The 13,988-nt window shown below is 37.6% G+C and overlaps 1 protein-coding gene and 1 long non-coding RNA gene across 5 annotated transcripts in view; one reads left to right on the forward strand and one right to left on the reverse strand.

Annotated features, from left to right (window-relative positions):
* LOC122820925 (zinc finger protein 420-like) overlaps positions 1–13,988 on the forward strand; it is a 175,621-nt gene that overhangs the window by 79,314 nt on the left and 82,319 nt on the right. The gene's annotated exons all lie outside the window — the stretch shown is intronic.
* LOC122821087 lies at positions 231–2,412 on the reverse strand. 2 transcript variants are annotated; one of them, XR_006368892.1, is made up of 4 exons: positions 2,251–2,412; positions 1,987–2,072; positions 757–876; positions 231–492 (listed from the first exon to the last, which is right to left on the reverse strand). It is a non-coding gene; the product is annotated as an uncharacterized LOC122821087 (long non-coding RNA). The 2 variants fall into 2 exon arrangements; XR_006368893.1 differs by having other exon boundaries at positions 1,987–2,092.

Consider the following 13,988-nt stretch of genomic DNA (forward strand, 5'->3'; position numbering starts at 1 on the left):
AATGTGAGAAATATTGAACAGATTCACAAACTAGTGACAAAAAAATTTTAAATATTGGTGTTTTCGAAAAACATGCAGGTTTAATAGGAGGCACCAAAAATGTGTTTTTTTAGCTTAAAAACCATGATTAGAGTGTGAAGACGTAGAGAAAAAAGATTTAAACAAATTTAAATTTCCTCCAAAATATATACAGAAAAATAAATGCACAATAAATGTCAAAGGATCCAGAATGTTTTAGACCACATTGTTTATTTAAAGTTTATTACATTGTTGCATAATGGAGCAGAAATTACATTATTTGGTTTATTTTAACACTATTTGTTTATCTTACTTAACACCTCTTCTGCAGGGTTACAGTTAAACAAAGCTTGTACAAATGGTCTGTTGTTCTGCTTTATTATCATTATTTTCAATCTTTCAGGCACAAATGTAAGATTACAGGAAGCATATATTTAGTGACAACAGCTCCTCTCTGTGGTGAATGTTTGGCAGCTGAATGGAGAGAAGAAGAAGAAGAAAACCATCAAAATCCAGCTGGGAACTGGAGGAAACTATTCCTGTTTCACAGAGTTTCAGTATTCACTGCTAATATTGTGACAGCAGCAGAACATGCATGGCCAATAAAATAAGAATATGAAACGCATAAAAACAGAATAAAGAATAAAACACTTTAATGTAAGGGCAAAATTTTAACAAATATTCTGCAGTAAATACTCTTTTGTATATGTTTCTATTAGCAGATCAAGAAGAGGTTACCTGAAGAGAAAACAGAGACCGATGTGTTCCAAATGTATGTGTAATTGTATTCATAATAATTGGGATAATCCAAATCAGTCCAAAAATCTTCATATAGCTGTGATGAAACCACGGCAACACCTGCAGCAGGTGTAAAGGTAGCAAGTTAAAACCATCCTGTTCTGCTCTATATAACCTGGAAACAATACTAGGGTGACCAAACATCCGTATTTCACGTCCTGTCCCGGGCGTCCCGGGATATTTTTAGAAAGTGAGGAAATGTCCTGTTTTTTGCAGGACCCGGTCCAACGTGTCGCGGTTCTCTCCCCCCGGTCTAACGTGTCGTGGTCCCCCCCCCAAAAGGTGTCCCGGTTTTCCCAAATGAAAATATGGTCACCCTAAACAATACGGCACGACTGCAGACCCAAACATGGCCGCCGGCCTCCTACACCAGGGCGGCGGCCCAAGCATGGCTGTCCTCTCCCTGGAGCAACTAACACTGACATAAACAGAAAGTAATAACTATCACCAGGGACTAAAACTAAAACATTCAGGACTTTAATCAGAAGAGAAACTTCTGCTGATGCAGCTTTTTGTTTTCATTTGTTCTTAAATGATCCTTTCTCATTCCTCAGGTTGTTTGAGTTGGTTTTGTTAGTTTCTGTGTTCCTTAGTTCCTTTTCTTTTATTACATCAGAATGTTTCAGAGTGGCCTACTCAAAGTCGGGAAAATTAAAATGCTGTGGCTTGACCTAAAGCAGAATTTGAAAAAGGATTTTAGAGTTTTGTCTGGGTGTCTGAGAAATGTGAAAGGCTTAAGGTATAAAAGCAGAACTCTGCAAAGGGAAGATACGTTTTCACATCACAGCATGTGAAAAAAAATCACTGCATCATCTTCAAATACAAATAAAATCTGTGAAAATGACTAACTTGAGCAAAAAGATTTTATTAGTTTCACCTGTATAAAAATAATCTCAACTATTTTCCTAATAGAAACTCAGAAGCTGTTTTCCTTGTTTCTAACAAACTTTAACTGGGCTGGTTTGTGTCACTAACATCCCGTTGATCCTTAACTCCACAATGTAGTTTGACCCACTTTGTGTCAGTTGAGCTCAAATCCTAACAATGAAACATTGGAACAGTAACAGTAAAGGCAGCTGCCACTTTTCCATCAGCCTCCCTTAACCAAAAAAAAAAAAAAGATGAAGCTACCGAGACAGAATAAAGACATTCAGACACCTGAAAACTCACCAAGAGCTGAGATCAGCAGGAAAACCTTTAACGTTTCCATCGTCTCATCCGGCTCTCTCCGTCTCCTCAAATGCTCTGCTGTCCAACTTTAAGAGTGACCAAGCAACTGAGAACGAGGAATAAGGAAGTAGCTAACCACAGATCAAGCTTCACTAGTTTCAAAGTCAATACAAAGTGTACAAAGACAAAGAGCAGCGCCCAGCAGACATGATAACATGTAAAACATGATGAAAGATCCATAATCCCATCAAAACGCCAACTTACTTCCACAATATGTTTGTATTGGGTGATATTAGCTTGTGCACTGAGCTAACAGCTGACAGGAGACCGAAATTATTGCCCTAAAGCATACAGAACATTCTGTACACATGCAACTAATTAGTGATGTTACGTGATGAGCCGAGGCTTCGAGGCGTGTGTCGAGTAATGGAGGGGGCGTTTCCGTAAAGCGCGTATCGAGGCTTGCTTCATTTAGGGGAGGAGCCGAAAACGATGACGTCCGAGGCCTCGCTGCCCGGCTGTACCACGTGACTGCTTCGGGAAATGGCTCAGATTTTGTCGCGCGGTTTGACAGCTTTGTAAACCTCACAGGCTCCATTCAAAATGTGGGTTGTTGTAGGCGAGTTGCGGTCAGTTGAGAGAGTGGACAGAGTTTTGATAGTTTGGATAGCAGAGTTTGGATAATGGTTATTTAGTTTGAGACAGTTAGTTTGGTGTTTGGAGAGTTTAGGAGAGAGATAGATAGATAGATAGGAGATTTAGGAGCGCGAAGACAGGATAGGAGTAGGATGGAGCCAGCGAGAGGTAAGGTGAACTGAACATTTGCAGATGCATTAGGTTTGCTTATGAGGAACTGTATTTTTCACTGTTTCTTATTTTCTGTAAAGGTGAGGTGTTTATTGTGCACCAAGGAGTTGGGGTACAATAATAACACCTCATCCATGCTAAGACACTACCGTGCCTTGCATGAGAATAGGGAGGAAACTGGAGCTTCACCCAGCCAAGGTATTTCATTACTATACTATATACTATACTATAATCATCGGTCACTGTACCCCAATCTGTACAAACTTGCACTTATTTATTTATGCACCCCGGCATTATCTGTGCCGTGTGAGCGTGTCTTTTCAAAGGCTGGAGAAGTAGTGTCAAAAAAGAGAAATCCTTTGAAACCAAAAACTGTGGAGAAATTGTTGTTTCTTAATAAAAATGAATGAAATCATCCAAGTTACACAAGCATTAGCCTATTCACTACCCCCTCCCTAGTTCCACAAGCACTTTCACTGTCCTCTGCCTGATTAAGCTCATGCCATTTTTCTAGAGTCACAGAAAAACATTATTACACAACATGCCATATCACATGACATTACTATTTTGGGAATAATTACACACAGAGAATACATTCAAACAATATTTTATTGTTCAAACAATATTTTATTGTACACATATGTACACCTTTTGTGAAGTCATTCCCAAGACCCATAATAGACAAAAATTCAATGCATGTGTTAAGATACAGCGGGCTGTGATTGTACACCTGGCCAGTAGGTGGTTTCATGTGCACATGAAGCCTCAAGAAATGAACCCTTTCTCGAACCAATTGGCTCAAGTGGTACAATGCCTCATGAGGCTTCATCTCACCATCACTACATGCAACTAATGCAATATGTGTGGCTAATATTGGCTAAATCTCTTCAAGTGCTAACATTTGTTAGCTAACTTGGCTAACATCACTTTCCTTTCTCTGTGCTTCCTTTCTAAGTGACGCTAAAGTTTGAGGTAGTCTCACCAGCGAAGTGCTGCTGAATTTTCAACTTGCTGTATGTGTAGTGGTTATAAAGCTATTAGACAACTAAAAGGGAAAACAAGATCTAGTGATCTGCGATCGATTGTTTTGGTCTTAACAGTTAACCTGAATGGTAGCCTAAGTTTAATGAAGTTTAAAAACAATATATTTTCTTTAATGTTACTTTTCCGGCTATGTTGGTTTATAATTCTTGAAAATGTAACGGTTTTCATTATTCCCCTACAGGTAAAGTTCTCATTCATAAGGTGTAACTTTAAAGCTATCGATTACGTTCTTTTAATGAACAGGGAGCGTTGTGGTGACTGTGGCGTAACATATGCAGATTCTGTTTTATTAATATTTGCTTTCCGATTTATGTAGCTGAATTGTATTTCTGAAGATTTCCAGACATCTTCTCCCGCTCCCAGACAACCACAGCTCGCTGTGTTGGTGATTTGTCTGAAGGCAGAAGCAGAAAGTCTGGTGTTGAATAATGTTGGTGATTTTGCTCCACAGCTTGGATCTGATGTAGAAGAGAAATTCTGGAAGGATCTCATTTATTCAAAGTGGTAATAATTCACACCACAAAACAGCTTGACTGAAAAGGAACGGTCACTTAAAAATGCTTAATTTCTGTTTTTGTTGAAACACACTTCTCTGTCTGCTCCATATGTCTGGCATTCTGCATATTGTCGCCTTCCTCTTTCCACTTTCGATAACAGATTCCTGTTTCAGAATGGCTAATATGTATTTCTGCTTACAGTTTGTCCCTAACTCTCCACCAAATCTTTACTGAAACCCTGTTAGTAGTGCTGCTGACGCTCTAAACCTGAAGAGGGGCCCAAATTTGATCTACTTGTACGGACATATACCAGGGAGAAACGTACGTGAGACCAGGAGACACTTGAGAGTCATGATAGCCTTGAAAACAGGAAGGTATTAACCTCAAGGTGACCTCTTATGCTTCCTTGAAAAGGTTATTTTTGCTCTATGGTCGATTCAAAACAAGCTTATTACATAGTTTGCACAAAATCATTGTCACTTTAAATCCAAATAAGCTCAACTTAAACTCAACGTCTGCACTCACACGTGAAAATGGCTGCAAGCAAATGCACAATCATACGCGGGTACATCTTTGAAAAGCGGAAGTGGAGCCTCCTGCACAATCAGCAAGAATGCATCAAGTGGTTTCTGGTTGGCAAAGTCAGCAGCTAAACACTTGTCTTTTCCAGCAGCCATTGTACAACAAATACAGCTGGAACTCAGCTTTGGTTGCTAGGTAACAGGTGGAACTCTGCTGGGGTTGCTAGGTAACTGAGATTAAACTAGTCAGTCTACGAATTAGGTGGCTACTGAAAGTAACATAATGTTTTGGATTTCAATAAAGAGGCTGAGTTCAAATCCTTAACACGGTTTTTAGATCTTTATTAGTAAAAATAAAAGGAAATGGAATCCCAAAGTGTACAGAAACTTTTCTTCTGGTTTATTTTCCCAACAGAATTAACCTTGGTAAATAGACAACATTGCATGGTAGTGGAAATATTATTATTTTGATTTTTTTAATACACTTTAATCATCTAATTAAAACCATTTCCAACAAGGGACAAAACAATGAGTGTGAAATATTCTATAACTCTCGGTAAATTACTATTTTCAGGCTTTCATGCACAAATTTAAAATGACAGGAAACAGGCAGAGGCTGTATTTGGTGACAACAGCTCCTCTCTGTGGGGAGTGATGGGCAGCTGAAAAGAGAAGAAGAAAGTCATTACTAGCTGGAATCCACTTCCTGTTTCATAGCAGCAGTTTCATCTTTCAGTATTCAGTGAGAAGATTTAGAACTAATGCAGAAAGTGTCATTAAAATCGCAATTTTGAAGAATTTAAGTACCAGGAAATTACATTTCTGCTTTAATCTCATTTGATTTTAAGTACAAGTGAAACTGGATAATATGTGTGTAGAAAAAGAAAGTACACCTCATAATCAGCTCATTTTTTGCAGTCAGAACTCTTAAATCTTGATTCTTTAGCCATTTGTTGCTTTGTTTGGGATTCTTTGGGACACTGTGGCTACAAAACAGGCCCACATCATCAACCCTCCACTACTGTGCATTTAACTAATGGTGAGCTGAGCTGATGCATCAAAATAATCACAGCAGGAGGTTCTGTGAGGACGAGGTTACCTGAGGAGGGAAGGGATCCGGAGTCGTTTCCAGTTGTTGGTTCTACTGTTGTTTCACCGCTTCCATAAATGTCTCCATCATCGTCATCTTCAAAACCTTCAGAAGGCGGAAAAAGGAAAATATTAAAACAGCCCAAACAAATCATGTTAACAGAGATTTATTTTTAAAGAAATCCAAGAACTCTTATTGGATTTCTCCTTTAGCAGAACCAGGCCCATCCCAGTGTTTTATTATCAAACCTACAGCTGCTGATGTTTCTGATCCACTGCGAGATAAATTCAGGACGAGGTTACCTGAGAACAGACGGGATTTGGAGTCGATTACAACTGATGGTTCTACTGTTGTTTCACTGCTTCCAGAAATCTCCTCTCCATAATCGTCATATTCAAAACCTTCGTCTTGTGAAAAGACGGCAACACCTACAGACGGCGGAAAGACGGAGAAATTAAAACGGCGCAAACAAATCATGTTAACAGAGATTTATTTTTAAAGAAATCCAAGAACCCTTATTGGATTTCTCCTTTAGGAAATTAAAGCCAACACTGCAGCAGAATGTTGCTTTATTGGTATCTTAGCGACCTTTCATGCATGTTTCTCTAGTATTTGTGGTTTTCAGCACCACTTCCTGTAGGAAGCAACCAGGCCCATCCGAGTGTTTTATTATCAAACCTACAGCTGCTGATGTTTCTGATCCACTGTGAGATAAATTCATCTCGCTGTTATTTTAAGATCACATTAAATCGTAAATCTAGCAGGTTGATTGAAGAATAAACACAAAGTCAGACAAAGCATAGAAAAAATTTGAATATTTATTATAAAATCTGACAAAACAACTTAAAGAACATTTTGTAGTTTATATGCAGAGCTCAGGTGGGAGAATCAGAAACGGTTATTTAATGTTTTCACAATATTTCCTTGTTCACTTAAACGTTGAAATTATCTTTTTGTTATTTTAACTCTGCATAGCTCTGACTGCAACTTAAATTTTAGTGTAAATGAGTCGATACTAGGTTATTGTGGCCTCTAACCTATTACTATTTTAAACAGAAGGGGGTTTAGTGCAACATCTTAGTCACAACAGCATTCAGTCTTCCCACACAACCCACTATGGTTTTTTTATTAATTACACCCAAATCTGACTAATGCCAACCCATTAAAATCATAAAACTCATTTAAAAATCACCTTTCTGGCAACATGAAGCGACATATCATGTCCCGATACGGAGAAATTCAAACCACATGAGCAAAAAGTAGAAAACATCTAACATCTTGGAGAGAATCAGAATCTACATGTGAAGAAAACAGTGGAGAACATTTAATTACCAAAATTACTCCAAGAAGACGTAAACGACTCATCCAGGAGGTCAGCAGACTTTTTCCCTGTCCGTCATTTTGATTGATGGACGTTTCATCATAATCTGTTTTTACTCGTCCATTTTTAAAATTTAACATGTTTAATTATGTTCAGAGTTAGGAAGTAATTGGTTACATATACTTGAGGAGCTTTTTTGAGAAAATGTACTTCTAGGAGTATTTCTGCTTTTAAAGAAATCCATTTAAAGAAATGCACTTTGACTACTTTTACTGTGAAGTATCTCTGCTCTTACTTAAGTAAAATTTCTGGATTTTCTACAAAATGAATGAAGAACATGAATGTTTTAACCAAAATTTCACCAGAAACAGACACACACCTGCAGTTTTTGTGAAAGTTTCGTAATTATTTTTTTTTTAATCGAGAAAAAAAAACTGATTTGGAAAAATTTACTTTTGCCTGATTTTGTTATTTTTTTACTTACATAAATTATTGTCATTTTTGTCCTTAAAATACCAAAATTTCAACTTTATATTTTGCTCCATCTGACGAAGCAATATTTAAATATTAAATGATTGATAAATCGATCAGTTTCTCACTCTGGAGTCATTTCTTCAACACCTACTTTTTACTTTTACCTGAGTAAAGACTTGCTGAAGTAGAGCTGTTCTTACTTCAGAACAACTTTTGGAAACTCCAGCAGCGTCTGCATTTAATTTTTATTCAGTTTAATTAAAATTCAACAAGAGGAAGGGAAACCACATCGTCTCATTACACTTCAAGCAGCTTTTAATACATGTAGCTTTTTCTCCACAGTGACAGAAACCACTGACTGTTGCCCCGGTAACGACATATAAACAATAAAATTAAACAACTCCACCAACAGACAAATATGTCCGTGAGCAACAGCTTCTTCCTGATGCGCTTGGACTTGATTTGTGTTTAATCAAATATCCAAGAGTTTTGATGATGATCTGGGAAACTGGGATCAGAAACGACACTTTGGCCAAAGCTTTGAAATCAGGGAACATTTCCACATGAAGTAATTATAGGGCAGGAACTCTGCTCGTCTGTACCAGGGGATCTGGTGTTAATCTGTCAAAATTATAATGTTTTCTAAGACGGAAATTTCCTCACATGTCAAGGAGTAACCCAAAAAAACATTCAGACCACAGCAGGCCTCTCTAGCCTCTGGTAATGGCAGCACTCGTGAACAATGAGGAACAGACTAAGCAAAAAACACCATCGATAGGAGAGTTTCAAGGCCAGAACCACTGCTGACCCAAAAACAAACACCAAGCTCTGACTCACATTTATCAACAAACACCTGAAAGATCTCCACACTGCAAAAACACTCAGTCTTATCAAGTATTTGTGGCCTACTTTCCAATGAAAATGTCTTAGTACATTTGCAATAAGACAAAACTAACTTACAGAAACTTTTAGCAACATAAAGGAGTTTGTTTTAGTAAATAATTCCTTAATATTGATTAAAAATAAGCTACATTTCCAACAACAGTGAAATAAAATGCATGTAGAAGTAAAACTCTTTTATCAATATTAAAAATATATATTGTTACATCTGACATAAAACTAACTGCATTTTAGAAAAAGAGCATTATGCCCAGAATGAAACATGGTGGTGGTGGTGTCATGCTCTGGGCTGCTTTGCTACTTTGGGACCTGAATGACGTCCAGTGACTGTTGGAACAAAACGTTGAGCTTGTTTTGGCACAATGATCCAGTTGGTACACGTCCAAACAAAAGGAAGCTTCTGAGTGGCCTAGTCAAAGGCCAGTTGGTACACGTCCGAATGACTCAAACAAAAGGAGGCTTCTGAGTGGCCTAGTCAAAGGCCAGTTGGTACACGTCCGAATGACTCAAACAAAAGGAGGCTTCTGAGTGGCCTAGTCAAAGTCTGGACAAAAGCAGCTGATTTGTACCTAAATTTCTCCAGTTATCTGCAAAAACACTCGTTGATATTTATCGTAAAATCTTGACAGTAATCAGTTATGAGTCATCGTCTGATTAGCTTCTTTCCTTTAACCAACCAGCTTCTAAAAACAGGTTTTAGAATTTACATGTTGCAAGTGGAAAATAATTTATTTATGTGAATTATCAGCTCATGAAAAAAAAGAGTTATTCTAAATCAAGGGGGTCCAAAGTGTGGTCCGAGGGCCATTTGCGGCCCTTTGAGTAGTTCTTAGTGGCCCCTGGATGCAATTTTATGAGATTTTTAATGACAAATTTATAAATAGAAAATGAGGGCTCTCTTTTATTAAGGCATGTTTTGATTTATTATTTCTTTTATTTTGATGTCAGAGTAAATGGGGCCACAAATCTCCAGCAACATTTAAGACCGAAACAGACTCAGTCACAGTCAATGAGACGGTTCTCATTTGTGTTGACGGCAAAAAACTAAAATTGATGTTTTGTCAAACAACGTAAGAAACTGTGCAGCTTTAAGATCCTTTTTATTCAAAATGTTACATGTTAATTTGGTTCTTAGCGGGTAAAAAGAAAAGAATTAACAAGAAAACCACTTTGCATTTTTTAAGTGAAAAAATAAATAAATAAATTGTGGCCCTTGAGTGCTTTTAATTTGGTGATTTTGGACATCACTGTCCTAAATAATGATTTAAAAAAAGGATCTTTTTAGCTATTTTCTGTTAGAAAAACAATTTCCCTTCTTGTTCTCCATAAACTTGAGGCTTATTTGAGTTTCGTCACTAATGTTCCTCCTATTTTTAACTCTACTTAGGTGTCACCTGAGCGCAGACACAACTTATCAAGCACTGTAACAGTAGCGGCAGCTGCCACTTTTCAGCCGCCCCCCGTTTCCTCCCCACCACAAGAATGAAGCACGTGCCACCAGGACGGAGTAAAGACTTTCAAACACCTGAAAGAGACTCACCGAGGGCTGAGATCAGCAGCAAAATCTTCATCGCCTTCATCATCTCTTCCTCCTCTCCTTGTCGTCTCCAGCTAGCAGCTCGGCTGTCTGACTTTGTGAAGAGTGATCGAGCATTTCAGAGTGAGCTGATGAAGTCAAACGTCAATACAGGAACTAGCTAACCACAGCGTGAAGACCTCATCAGCAACGTGCATCATCTTGATCCAACCGTATTGGAAAGTGAAGCCGATATGCGACTGATTCACTGCAAAACATGTTCAGTTGCAAAAGCTTTTAAACTTTCTGAACTTTTAAAGTTTACAGCCTGATACTTTACTGTATTTTACCTGATAGAGAGCACAAAGTAGTGAATGATTTTAAGGTTTTCTCCATCTGGGACTTCAGGGTCAAGAGGGGTGTTACATATTTTCATGTAACACAATCAAGTAATTACATGTTACCTTCGGCTGTTGTATTAATTCTGTATGTGTCAAAAATAACTTAAATTCGACTTCAATTTAGCGCCGTATCTGATGCTTTGAAACTGGCCTCTGTCTCTTTAAGAAGCTCCTACACTTTCCCTCCTCACAGCAATGCTTCTCCATGATGCAACCATTTAAAAGCATTTTTAGCTGCTCAGACATGCAGAGTGAATTGCTGCTGCCACTAGTCTGGAGGAGCCGTTTGCTCCGTGGGGCGAAAACTCAACAGAGGACTGAAGCTCCAAGGCGGCGCTTTGGGTTAACAGGAGATGCATCATTTGAAATAATATAAAATAATATTTAAAAGGTTGATTCTGTATAATAACTCCCCTTTGAACAAAACTTCGTACAAGAAAAGCTATTTGAGTAACGGCTGGTATTCTAAAAGCATGTTTGGGTAAACAGGGAGGTGAATTAGCGATTTAGATAACCTCTCATCTAAACTTTCTTATTCATCAATCAGATGAAGTTGTGTTTTTTTTTCTAGTTCCTTAATACACTTGAAAAAAGACGAACTAAACTAACTTTTCAGCAGCTTGTTTTAAGTCAGTAATTCCTTAATATTGATGAAAAAGTTCCACCAGTTGATTATTTCACATTTATTGTGGAGAAAATGTCTTGTTATAAGTGAAATAATCCGTGGTGTTTTAAGGGATTTGTGTCGTTGTGTTTCTTTTAATCTGGACTTTTCTAAACAAAGTATTGTTTCAAACAAGCCCTTTATAAGCAGTTTTGACCAGTATCAGTTGTTTTGGCATTAATAAAACTTTGTTTCTTCAGAAACTCAACATCTCACCAACTTTTTACTTTCAAGAACTGAAAGTTGCATCGAACGACTATGGCAACAAATATGTTAGAGGCACAGAGAGCCGGAGAGAAAGAGGAACGAGTCTGTAAAACTGATCTTCGCCTTCCTTCCTAATCAGATGTTTGTGGATCTTAATCAGCATTTTTCATATTTAAACATCCTGTTCTTAACTAGCTTGATTCTCCTCTGGAGAAAATACACACCGACTGGATACATGGTCTCATTCTCATAGCAATCATCTTTTTATGAGATTATATTGACCAAACTGAGTTGGTCGGGAAATCCAGTATCTTGGATGTTGTCACTGCGGTTGAAATTTCATATCTACCCACAACAATCTCTCACGCTAACTCAGGCACAGTGACTAACATGATGACATTTAGGAAAATAGCTGTAGTTAGTTGCCAAGGGATTTAGTTAAGTTTATAAGGACAATTATAATTTTGTCCTTGTGAAGCAAAAATAAATGAAAAGATTTCCAATTCGTAAGTTTGCTTTCTAAAAGTGGAACGACTAATCTCCACTGTTTGCCATAGTTACAAGTTTCAGCTTTTCTCAATGTTTGAGTTCAGTTAGATCACAAATATAAAAAGGTTTGTTTATTTGTTTGTTGGGAGGCTTCTGAACAAACAAAAGTAAAATGTCGCATTTTCCTTCCATTTCAACATCACAGTTTAATATAATCTTAAGATCTTGTGAGGTTTTTTTCTGTCACAAAGTGTGAAAAAGTTCACTAAGTGTGGCTTTAGCGAGGCGCTGGGCACGATGCTTGTGCAACCGACACATTTCCACCATAAATGTCCAGTTTTACAAAATCAAACGAGAAAACCTTCAAAGGATGCTACTTGTTTTACTGCTATTATTGTTTAGGTGATTTTTAATGAGACTTTTCTTCTCCTGACATTGTTTTTCACACCTTGAGACTCAACGAGGCAAAAGCGGTTTTGCTTATTTGCTTTGTGCCAAGCAGCCTTTTCATGATTGATTCCCTCAGTTAAACTTTTGCAAGAATTGGAAGAAGTTTTATATTCAGATATTGCAACATAAAATATTAGATAAACTTTTTATCTTAAGCAGTAACTTCCTGCCTGTTTATCATGTTTCTAAGGGTAGAGCCTTTTAGGAAACCATGCTTTCTGCTGCATTGCTACAACATGCAGCAGTAATGATAAGCTTATATCACGCTTTCCTGACCTAAATATGTTGTAATTTTCCTATTAACAAAAAATTGAGGTTTGTGATACGTCAGAACTCATAATTACTTTAAAATTTAATATATTTTGTTATATTTTTCACCTGCGCAATACATTCTGGGTTGATGACGCGTTCTGCACTGGAATCTGCAGAGTAAACTGGAAGGCTAACTTTGATCACAATTTGTTTGGTGTAATTTTAGGTAATGCCACACTGTGTCGCTATTTTCTGTAATTTAATAAAAATAAATAGTGAGGTGAGACTGAATCGCTTCCCACATAAAAAAAAGAGCAGTGGGAGAGAACTGAACACGAGTTCCTCTTTTTACCCTCAACATTTCTAACCAGAAGACTGTGACTCATTTCTACGAGCAGAACTAAAGAAGGCTCTAAAATGTGGTCGTTACCTTCACAAGCTAAAAAAACAAATGCGGTGCCAACCGTTTTTATCCAGAGATCCTAAACCCGTCACCTAGTGAGGGAAAGACGCTGGTAGAAAAAATTAGACGCAGTGTTGGGAACTCCTTTAGATGCTAGCAGAGCTAATGCTACTTCCGCCGGTACTGAATGTGAAACCACGGACCCTAAACAGCTGCTACCCGACCGGAAACAGAGCTACTTACCGGACCGCGCAGTCTGACCAGAGGTCCGTGTCATTCATTGTTTCATTCATGAAGCTGAAGGCAGCAGCGGCTCCTACGGCCAACTCTTCCTCTTCCTCTTCCTCGGTTTGGTCCTTCTCATCTTCATCACCTCGTGTTTTTTCTAAATTCCCGTCGATTTCAACACGTTCCGGTTCAAATGAAAAAGGGTTGAAGACTTTACTTATCCTGTTTGGCTGGACGGAGCTAGCGAGCTCAACCCGACCTAGCATTCGCCATTTACCCAGAATGCATTGCAGAGTAAAACGGTATTTTATTAAAATCTACCTGTGGTACTACTGTAATGTTTTACATCTAAAATAAATATTAGGCAAATAAAGTCTAATGTTACAAATAACTGTAACAATAAACTTTTATTATTTATTTATTGGGGCTTTTTGTTCTGTTTTTGTTTATTATGAACATACATCTCTGTAAATAACATTTGATTGATGTCTTTAAACAGGAAGTGGCTTTAGGTTCAGCTGGAGTCTCACCTCAACAGTCTGAACTCAACCCCATTACGTTCATAATTATTTTAAAATTAAACCACATTTTCCTTATATTAAGTTGAGTCTTAATATTTAAGATAAATTATATATATTTTTTACTTTTATTTGGCATTTTTAAAGTTAAATTCCAACGTTAGGGGCGCATGACATTTGTTGTAAATAATTTCACAAAGAATTTCACGCAAAGATTCAA

Source organism: Gambusia affinis, linkage group LG18, assembly GCF_019740435.1.
Source record: "Gambusia affinis linkage group LG18, SWU_Gaff_1.0, whole genome shotgun sequence".
NCBI classification, from domain to species: Eukaryota; Metazoa; Chordata; class Actinopteri; order Cyprinodontiformes; family Poeciliidae; genus Gambusia; species Gambusia affinis.